General features: G+C 44.6%; 1 non-coding gene across 1 annotated transcript; it reads right to left on the bottom strand.

Annotated features, from left to right (window-relative positions):
* Nucleotides 1-6972: 6972 nt before the first annotated feature.
* trnan-guu (transfer RNA asparagine (anticodon GUU)) lies at nt 6973-7046 on the bottom strand. Its single transcript has one exon. It is a non-coding gene; the product is annotated as a tRNA-Asn (tRNA).
* Nucleotides 7047-11570: the final 4524 nt, after the last annotated feature.

Raw genomic sequence — 11570 nt, 5'->3', positions numbered from 1 at the left:
ATTCCGGGGTGCACCAGACACCAGTCAAGGCGCGATCTTCATCACTGTGCTCACAGGGGGTGGTCTGTTTTGTTTCACCACATGTACGACAGTGTTGACAGTTTTTTGTCAATTTTGGTTGGAAGAACTGGAAAGTACAAACGTCTGGGTGGGTAAACTTTCACCTTCACTAAACCGAAATACCGTTTTAAATCTCCAAAGTTGTTATATATTATTCGGGGGTGCCCCAGTGGGTATTTTTTTATTTTTTAGTTTTGTTCACAAACGGATACAGACTGGTGAAATCATAGTAATGAATTTTTTCACCGGGCTGCGCTGTGTAATACAAACAAATCGCATTTGTTCTCCCCCCAAAAAGCGACTCATGCGGTTGCAGAGGCTCTGGTAACTGCGCAGCTGTTAGAAATTTACCCAAGTCTCCATTTTCAACAAGCATGTCTCTGAACTCTTGCTCCCACGAAACACGCACGTTAAAACCTCATTTTGAGAAAATTAATTTTAACCATCGTCTTTCTGTACAACCAACCAAAAGTAGTGTTTGTCAGCGGATTAAAATCGTTTTCACAATAACAAACGCTACAACCGTGAAAAAAACAACCGTTGAACTCAAAGGCTGTCGGCACTCCGTCAATTACAGCATAACCATCCACAAAATATGGGCCAACCTTGAACTCACCGGCCGTGGTTAACGCGTGTTGGATTTTAACGGGCTCTGTGTGTTCGATGTACATAAGCCATTGAATGCTGGGTGTAGAAAATCATTTTTGCTGCCGGTGGTAATTTTCATGGGGTAGCAACGCAATCGTCTCTTCCTGTAAAAACATAAGTCTGAACATAGCCATGCAGACACTAGCGATGGTCACAAACTGAAAGGGGTCGATGCACACAACGCAGGCGGCCCCTGACTCAGTCACGCGTGTCTGTCTGGTCATATTCATGACCTCGTCCCGAAACCTGATACAGCCTTCTCTTAGAATTGCCACATCCAACTGGCAGTAACGTTTCAACTCTCTGTAAGTTAAACACACTTCCCCTGCATTGTTCTTACCAAACCAAAAACTCGGCTTTCTCGCTCGGCAGCATGTAGTTAATGCCGTAAAGTTCTGGCATAATTTTGGTTTTCTGAAGTGTTCATCAAGTGTGGAAAATTCCCCTTAGCCCCAGGGAACCCCATGGCGGCCGGCAGTTTGCTTAATTTCATAGGTAGAACGTTTAAAGAATCGACAAATCTGATGTTCAGAGCTTTTTACAGTCATACACATTATCTTGCCACCCTGATTAATTAGTTCAACATCCATCTTTTCAGCTAACAACTGTCTGATTACTAGGTAATTGTCATATCCCTTGCCATTGTGCGATATGAACGTATGGTTTTCAAAACGTCTATCAATAAATTTACACACAAAATCCTTTAGACAAGTTTCACCATAAAATTCCCAGCTTCGTTTATTGTCAATATGAAGGGCGTGGACGTAATTTGGTATGTGTGTCCCCGTTTCTTGCTTGCATTCAAAGTTGAAAAAAATGTACTTGTTTGAAATTTAGGGGTTGTCCAAAGGCGGTATGTAGCACAAATGTGTGTCTAGGGTGTCGATCACGTTGTTACAACGCGAGCAGTTTCTCTTTACATTTGGGACTTGCGAGGTTATAAACCCCACATTTCTCACAAAAGACCCTGCGCTCACACTTACTCACACCCGTCGCCGCATTCCGCAAGTGTCTCGCCAAACACTGAGAGCTACGACAAAAGACCTTACAGGCCGGGCAATTCTGAATTTTGGCATCAATTTTGCAACAGTGGGGATCTAAACAGGTTTTACAAGCTTTAACACAGGCATGTGCGTTCTTGTGGCTATACGCCGCATGGCAGTTAGTGCAAAAATACGCCGCCCCCACAAAAGCTTTAATATTTAAAACCCCATAAAAATGCTCTTCATGCAGTAGAACAAAAAGTATTTTAGAAATTTGGTGGTGTGGGCCCCGTTGTAAAATATTTCCAATCACCCTGGTCGTGGTACAAAATTTTAATGACCACCTTTAAATGTTTTTCAAAAGCGGTAATGTCTGACAAACTAATTTTCCGATTCTCTGGAAAACCCAACTCTTTGTGCATTCGTTTAGCGCCCTGTAACATTTCCCCATCGGTACAACCCTCATTCAACAAACCGTACACACACCCGGCGAAACACAGATTACCGTCCGTGTAATGTAAGTCGATAAGGTGCGCTTTTTTCTGAGCAATTACCCGGCTGTACAGAACGGATTTAAATCTTCGGCGGGCACCCCCCTGCATATTCCTAACTATCGTCACCACTAAGCGGTGGCTGTCATCGGTGAGAACCTCTGTGTGGCTCTGTAAGAGGTCCGATGTGGCTTAAAAAATCGGCAGCATTTAATTCTCCGGGATGTCTCCTGCGTGAGAACAAGGGCTTGTTAAAACCACCCGCAGTCAAACGCAGCTATACAAAATCATTTGCCCCGATGTTTGGAGAAAGTTCATCCAATATTCTCTGGACTGCACCATGCACAGCGTCTATAGCCTGTACATACGAGGTTATTCTGTCGAGATGAACAAAACGAAATTCTTCATGGTGCTCTGTTGCTCTAAAATTATTATAAGACCTGTTATAACTATGTATACGCTCCAGGAAAACTAAGGGGTCTCTATTCGCCCCTGCACCGCCACTAACCTGATTCAGATCGTTCAGTACAACCGGTTCTCGGTTACCGACATCCTGTTCTGCTACAACAACCTCGGGCCTTAAGTTATTTTCTACCACGGCATTCTCATTGTGTGGTTCGGGCGGCCCTTGGGAAATCTGATGCCTCTCTCTGAATCTTTGACGACGCAACAAACATGCTTTTGCCAGTTTAATTCTTTTATTTATGTACAAACGCTTGCTGTTGGCAAGTGCTCGGTCTTTTAAACACTTTTTAGACCGCATGTTTAGTCATTTATCACCGGGGTTTTGCACCAATGAAGCATGAAATATCATCATCATGGTCTGAAATCCTGAGCTTAGAGCGACATCTTCTGTAGAAATTATATCTAAGAGGTTAGCGATGAAAACCTGGATCTGTTTTGGAAACAAGGTCTGTACACCGGCTAAAACCGCTCTTAGATGCTCTAAAGCTCGTTTTTTGGCCACCTCATTACTGATCGCCGTTGATAGTGACTGTGTAATACCGCGCACTGAATCTAGCACATCACCCAACACCAAGTCTTTAGGCGCGTTATGATTTTTCTCCGCAGGTTTGACACGTCTGGCTTTGGTCAGGGTCTTAACAGCCGTCTCCGATGCAGTCACCACCTTAGGGTCCAACGTTTCCGCCACATTTGTTTCGCCGCTCGTCGATACAGCGGCTGTGTGAAAAAATAAAAGATTTTTTATTACCACGCCAATAATCCACATCTCAAAATCAGAAAACTACACGGTGTTAAAAATAAAAGACTTTTCAACACAACAATCAATGAAATCTAAACTGTTAAAATCAGAAAACTACGATAACTATGATAAAAACGCCACACATGTGGTGCATCCTTACACACAGGGCTGCAGGTGAATGGAACAAGTTACACGGACATGTTGTTACACCGGTTTCCTTTACGGCTGTGGTGGCGCTACTGGGTCAAGCGGCGTGGTTAACGGCCTATAGACCCGCGCACAGACCAGTCGCTTTTAACTTTAAAAGCTAAGCAGTTTTAAAATAAGGTTTTTTAACACTCCCAAACAGAAAACAACACTGGGGGGTTCTACAGTGTGTATTCCAAAATACAGCGTCTTTTGCACAGAACCTGTGGTAACACCATCCCGCTGATTACGCAGGCAAATTTTTTTGCCCTGCTAGATCAGATCGCCCAGTGTGGTTCGCATGGCTTTAGACACGGGGAGCGGAAGGGGTTTATGAATGCTTTTTCAGATGCCGCAAAGTTTCTCAGCAATGTTGGGGTGGTGGTTACGTGTACCGAACTAATTTTCCGCACCAACATTTAATTGTTGAATGCAAACAGGAGCCAGTAACGCGTGTGTGCTGCGTTGTTTCAGTGTTTGAAAACCCCCACTTGAAATAAAGCGGTTCACATTTCACATACTTGCAAACTGGAGTCTGTAACTTGTGTAAAAAGTGCTGCTGCGCTGTTTCGGTGTTTGAAAACCCCTGTTGAAATAAAGCGGTTCACATTTCACATGGTGTTTGTCCTGCGAATTCTTTCCGTGAGACTTTACGCAGTCAGTGTGTGTGTGTGTGCTTGCACCCCTGCTGCTTTTGAGACTCAGCTTGTGCAGCGTATAAGCAGCCTGGCCGGACAACCACTCGGCCACCCGGCCACGGCTAGCTAGCGCCGCTCACACCCCGGGATCTCGCGGCCCGCACCAGACTCCCTGCGCCGCCGTAACTACCCGATTTCCTAGGGTTATAATAGAGCGCACTCAACCCCACGGCAGACATGGTCCCCTTACAAACCAATACACACTTTCACACACCTAAAGCGAGGGATGCACTGCCTTGGGGCTTTGGGACCCTGAGGCTCCGGACCGACCGGCTGGGGGGGAGGCGGGAGTTCCAACAACGACACACCATTGGCTCCTGAGGGGGTGGGACATGCACAAATAACAACACGCCATTGGCTGGCAAGGGGGCGGGACAGCCAACCACCGCAGACTACCATTGGCTGGAAAAGGGGGCGTGGTACCTGTCAAAAGTTTGACGAAAGGTGTCGCTTTATACTACTAACAGGTCTGTTTTGAGTCTCATGATGATTCTCTTCTGGATCTGAAAAAAAACAAGCAAATTTGTTTCCGATGTATTTTTCAATTTTATCAGATTTTTTCAGGTGAATGCAGTCGATACATTCAAGTTTTTATATGATGACAGGACCTACACTTAGGGCTCAGTACTGATAACACTGCTGATATTGATAGAGTCAAAATAAGTGATGTATTGGCAGCTTTATCTGAGGCGAGAAGTCCTAGAACACCTACAAAAATGTTTGGATTCAGAGGAAGAAATATTTTTCTACCTCACCCAATCCTATTGCATTACCGAGGCTGAAGTTGGCTGCTTATTCGCCAGTTTCTTATTCGCGTTTTTTGTTCCACCTTAAATGCTGCTGCTGTGATGTTATGCCGCCTTTCGCCTGTAGATGGCTCTCTATAGTAATTTTTAAAAATACTAATCCGAGTGGATTACTGCACATATCCTCAGTAAAGGGGAATATGTAAGTAATGATTATCCAAATTGCATTTTTATATGAAACACATTTCAGAAAATCGAAAACCAATTTTCAAAACTCACAATAACACAAACTGGCATGTTAGACAACAAGTAAATAAGACAAAGGCAAAACGTGAAGTCTCAAAATCTTGCATTTTGCAAGAAATGTTATTATAGCAGTTTACAATGGGACATTTAGAACATGGCATATGAGAATATATGGTTAACGGAGGATGAGCAAAGGGTGATGACACTTTCTGCTTATTGCTATGACCCTCCCTCCTGATTATAAAATCGTCTCACAATTCTGCCACTGAGGTGTGAGACACAATGTAACAGACTCTCAAAATCCTGAACTTCAGGAAATGTTGCTGTACCATTTTTAAGATATGACCCTCTGAATATGGTATGAGAGAATTCATAGGGAAAAGCTAATTGCTCTTTCTGTTGTATTGCGATGGCCCCCGTTTAGAAAAAAACATCTCAGAATTCTGACACAAAGGTGTGAGACACAATGTAACAAATTATGAAAATCATGAAGTATAAGAAAATTTACTGTACCTTTTTTTAATATGACCCTCTGAACATGGCATGTGAGGATTTATAGTCAACAAAATAGCACCCCTTCTGCTGAATTACTTTTTCCCTCCTTACTCGTTACCAAAACATCTTAGTATTCTGACACTAAGGTAAGAGAAGATTTGTAATTACAAAACTTCTGTTGCATTTCTGCGTTGTGACATTCTGAACATGGCATGGTAAAGTATATAGAAAACCTAGATCAGAACAGGTTAAATGTAATTCATAGTGATTTATATTTTTTTAATTCTTTCTAAATGAAAAAATGTTTTTCAGTGATTATGACACTTCGGTATTACATAAAATATGCTTCAATGCCAAAATAAATAATGGAAAAAATACCCACAGTGGACATTCATAGTTGCGATTATAGGAATGTTATATATCAGGTGAGTAGCTGTGTCAGCATGCGTAGGCTGCAAATGAACAAGTAAAAGGTTATTCCATGCTGAAAAGAGAAGAAAGGAAACATAACATGTTGGCCGTGGAGCCTTCTTCAGGTGTGAGAAAGACAGGTCAGTAAACAAAGATAATTTTCTTTATCTTTGCTTACTGCAGTTTATCTTTGATGACAACATCAAAGATGTTAGGAAGTTTTACAGCTAACAGCTCCACATCAACTTCCTTTTATAACTAACCTCATCAGATCCTTCAACTCCCAACTCTTCCAATTTCTCACTTCAGAGAAGGATAAAAAACTCAATCATCCTCTACAGAGAAAAACCATCAACACCCCTACCACCTCCACCAATCCTAACCTCGTTTTTACTATACCCTCTGACCTTTCCCTTTCACCCTTTTGCATCCTCGGCTCACATATTTTAAAATTACAATAGACTGTATAGTATTTGTTTTAAATTAAGGTAAATATGTCAAAATATCAAAATCCAACTGCACAGTGCTATCTTAACAATGCTTGTCAAGTCTCAAACAAACCTGCATTGTATTTTTAAAATATTTCAGCAGAGGATTCAACTGGAGTATAAATGAAGATTCGACGATAATTTGTTTTGGGTGAATATGGTTTTCTGGGGAGTTGCAATGTTGGGCATTATTGGACATTTCTCGGTGACCCTGACACGTGTTAAACACTCGCATTTCCTGCAAATATTAAAATGGTTATGGTTTCGCTGAAAAATCCAATCGACTAAAGACAACGTTTACATCGCAAAAGAACCCCGTCCCTGGGTGGACTCGAACCACCAACCTTTCGGTTAACAGCCGAACGCGCTAACCGATTGCACCACAGAGACTGACTGGTGTGGTCTTTTCTCGAATCAGAAGTTTTCGGTTACAAAAAATCTCTTACCTTTTATTTTTCCAGATGGTAATATTTCTTCTGCACTGTTAACCAAGAATTGAATTTCATTTATCGCAAGCTGTGTGAATTTAAAAAAAAACAAGTTTTCCAGAAAGGAAATGAACACATGCATTTAACGAAATCAAGCCCTTTGTGATTGCCCGAAATGGTACGTTCTGTACTGCAAGATAGGAAGAAAGACACGGCTGGGATTTGAATCTCGGTTCTTTTGTTTAATAGAGAAGCGCTTTAACCAACTAGGCTACGGTGACAGGACACCCATCACCTTTTACAGCCACTTGGACACACCGCTCTGAGACATCTGCGTTCAGTAAGCGCTGAGCCTGCTCTCAGACCAAATTGCCTCTTTTACATAGCAGCCCCGACACTGAGAAACGAAGAGAACTGGCTTTTATCCGGCATTTTTCATGTCCAATGCGTTTGACATCTCCCAAGGGCGACAGAGTTCTTTTGCGACACTATTTCTTCTTCTTTTTTATTTCTGTACGCTTTGATAAAAAACGAGAAATCGTGCAAGGGAAAAATGTCTTTTTTTTCATGGAGAAAACGTGCACCAGGAAATGTTCTGTTGAGAAGAAATGATTTAACATGATACGTGACCTAATTTATCGGAGCAATTGCTCAACCAGCAAGGTCTGGAGAGTTTGGAGAGTTTGGTGGATGTGATAATTATACGGTGTTGTGGAAGAAAACAGTCTTTCTTTGAATTCTCAGTCAATTGGAAAAATCAGAAAACACATGTTTCTCACTTTGAAATTTTAGACGGAGCGGTGCATAACTAGTAGCGACGCTGAGCACCCTATGGGGGAATTCAGGTCATGTGTAATGCCAGCGGTTTAATAAACAACGCGTCTGGTTTCGGATCATAAGATTGTAGGTTCGACTTCTACCTGGCTCGTGTAAATTTTATTCAAGCTCCTCAGTAATAATGTATATTATGTAATGAACCGCACCTGAAAGCAAACGTTGGGTCTGTTTCCTTTGTTTTCCAGCATGAAATAGCAAATCGTTACTAAAAGCAGCTGCTAATGTCCAATAGCGGTTTTTTTTTTCAAATTACATTTTCAGGCTTCAGACACTTTTTAATAAAACAAAGGTGTCCGGAAACACATTAACTTTCAGGTTTGCTTGAACCTGTATTAAAAAAAGTTATCTGAAACTTCCGGGATTCCATTATCTGATGTAGCTGTCTCTAAAGTTGGACGTGATGTTAAGCAGATGTGAACTGTGCCTTTTCACTTAAAAAAAAAAACAAACAAAGTTCTTTTTTTCCCCCTTCACTCCAATGCTGGAGACTGTAAGCCTGTGTGAGCTCCACACTGCGTGTCCTGTACTGCTCTATTTTGTTTAGATTATCTATGTGGTGTACAGATAGAACTCAACTGCATGGTGTGAATTCCGTGTTCAGGACCAGCAGAACCTGAAAAAGTAACAGCTGACCTCGACATGATTTGAACACACAGCCTCCTGATCTGGCGTCAGACACGCTACCATTGGGCCATGAAGTCACGGCTGTCTGTGCCTTTGAATTCCCCAAAGGAGACAAATCAGCTTCACAAAGAAAAATCTGTGAAGAGCGCAGCTCTTCCAAAGAGTCTTTTCTTCCCAGACCACATTTTATTCTTCATGCGCAGCTCTTGTGTAGGTGTTGTTCTCAATTACAGATCCAGGAACACTGATTGTTTTTTCTATTTTTTTAAATTAAGTACCCCATGGTGCAACGGTAGCACGTCTGACTCTAAATCCCCAAGTTCATTTTCAAAGTATATCGGAGTCAATTGATACTGATCAGGTTCTGCTGCTACTGAACCCGCAGTCTTCACCTTAAAGTTCAATTCCCCAAGCCTTTTGACCTTATATGTCCATCCCTTCTCGTCAAAACTCGTATTTTCACAGGGTACCCTTCAGAAATCGCAGTATAGAATGAAAAAAACTCCAGTAGATCTCGGCCGCTGTTAGTGATTTTCCTTTTAAAATAAATGAATCTCTGGAAATTTTACGGAGTGTATCACTTTCACTGAGACCGGGAAGTGTTAAGCTGTACATGCGTCTTTGTGGCTCAGTTGTTAACAAAAAGGGTGGTGGTTTGAGCCCTTCCAGGGACGCTATGAGCCTTTTAATGTACACACCCTCCTCACTTCATTTCTCCACGGCCGGTCTTGTATCGCTAACAAATACAGAGCCCGTAGGAGGCAGTAAGCTCGCATATTTTTTTTCTTATAAAATATACTTTATTCTGAAAAAAACACATCTCAAAAAGAAAACATCTCACACATCATCACTTCACATAATTAAAACAACGGCGGAACGGCGGTGATTGTCCGTTATCAATCTTTGCAAGGGTGGGCGGATTTGCGCTATTATGAGAGTCCCTCCAAACCCTACCGTTTGCTGTAAACCATTAATCCCTGTACAGGGTCCATAGGCCTTTCCAGCGCTCCTTTGCCGTGGGGAAACCCCATTTAGCAACGTCGCGCTTCATCCTTCTCCTGAGGTCCGCCAGGATCCTCTCCTCCAGCTCTCTCGCTCCCCACTCGATGTTGTGCCGGATGAGATTGTTCCTTGCGTCCCACAGGCCTTTTTTTGTGAGGGTCAGCAGAAGCCATATCAGGAACTGCGTCCCTCTGTCCAGTCCGGTAGGTGCCAGCCCCAGCAGAATATACTGGTAACTGAGCACCGCAACCCGTCCCCAGGAGTTGCATGGTGCTGTCCATTCTGCCCCACACCGCCTTGGCGAAGGGGCAGCTCCAGAACACGTGCTCCTGAGTCTCCTCGACGAAACACGTGTCCCGGGGGCAATGCGGGTTCCTGGTAAGCAAGTGTCTGTAGAGGACCTCTCTGGTAGCCAGTCTCTTGTGTACGGCCATCCAGTTGAGGTCCTTCAGTTCGTTGTCCAGTTCTTTAGGCTGCATCCTTTCCCAGACTTGTCTGGGAACTTGCAGCCTTTCGTCAGTGACCAGATGCCCCCTCACCTCTTTGTACAGAGCTCCACTTGACAGCGTGGGTGTAGAACTTTGGTAGCCTCTCTGCCTTGGGCCCAGTGTTTGACCACTGGACCAAGTGCCTCATCGGGATGGAGAGCCACAGCCTGACAAAGTACTGGTACTTGTGGCCGATGGGCTCCCGCAGCGCCCGGCAGAGGTTGCAGTAAAAGATGCAGTCGAGTTTCAGGGGGAAATGTGGGACATCTCGACCCCCTTCCTCGACCGGCTGACACATCCGGTTTCTCGTGATGAACTCGTACCTGCCGCCCCAGACGAAGCCACCCTGGCGATCCTCTCGGTCCAGTTGTTGGTCTCGTTGTCCCGGCTCTGGAAGGAAACCCCCAGTATTCTGAGGGGCTCCATGCAGAGCTCGAGACCGTCCGGTGCCGTCGTCCTGTGCTTCCAGGGCCCGAAGAACTTCAGTTTGCTCTTTCGGCGGTTGAGCTTCGACCCCGAGGCTCTGGAGTATTGCTCCATGACCTGCAGGGCCCTCCTCAACCCCCTGTCCGACCTCAGGAACAGCGTCGTGTCGTCGGCGTACTGGTAGATCTTCAGGGTTTCCCCCGTGCCTCCCGGTATCTCCAGGCCGTCGATGACGGGGTCCCGTTTCACCGCCTCTGCTAAGGGCTCTGTGAAGAGAACATAGAGAAGGGGTGAAAGGGGGCAGCCCTGTCGTACTCTGGATTCCTGGGGAATGAAATCCCCCAGGTTTCCGTTCACGTTCACTCTGCTGCCCACGTCAGAGTACAGAATCTGAATCCGGCGGCTGAAACTCTCTCTGAAACCGAAGCGTTCCAGCACCCTGAACAGATAGCTGTGGTTCACTCTGTCGAAGGCTTTCTCCTGGTCCAGGCTGACCACCATCATGGGCACGTTCCGGTCCTCGGCCCAGGCGATGGCGTCTCTGGTCAGCTGGAGGTTCCAGCTGACGGATCGCCCCTCCACCCCACACGTCTGGTCGCTGTGGATGATGTGGGGGAGGGCGGTTCTCAGTCTGCCGGTCAGGAGCTTGGACAGGATCTTTACGTCCACGCAGAGCATCGTGATCGGCCTCCAGTTTTTGAGGTCGGCGGCGTCTCCTCCCTTGAAGAGCAGGGAGATGACGCCCTCCCTCATGGTGTCTCCGAGTTTCCCCCGGCGGAAGATCTCCTGCGCCACTTCCACCAGATCTGCCGCCAGGGTGTCCCAGAAGCAGGTGTAGAATTCCTTGGGGAGTCCGTCCGGCCCCGGCACCTTGCACCTTGCCATTCTCCATGGACAAGAACGCCTGACAGAATTGCTGTTTTTTATGCATGCTAAGTTTCTGATTCCTCACTCTGTTTCATGTGTAGAGATGGATAAGACTTTATTGATCCCAAAGGGAAATGGACGTACATTTTCATGAACATGTTTGCATGTTCTTTTGTAATATACACTTTTTGTGATTTTTTTGTATATCTAAGCAAGTGTTCCTGCATCCCTCTTCTGCACTA

This window comes from Lepisosteus platostomus, chromosome 5, assembly GCF_059453375.1.
Source record: "Lepisosteus platostomus isolate fLepPlt1 chromosome 5, fLepPlt1.hap1, whole genome shotgun sequence".
NCBI lineage: Eukaryota > Metazoa > Chordata > Actinopteri > Semionotiformes > Lepisosteidae > Lepisosteus > Lepisosteus platostomus.
The sequence above is the reverse complement of the archived record's forward strand: the minus strand, read 5'-3'. Positions and strand labels throughout refer to the sequence as shown.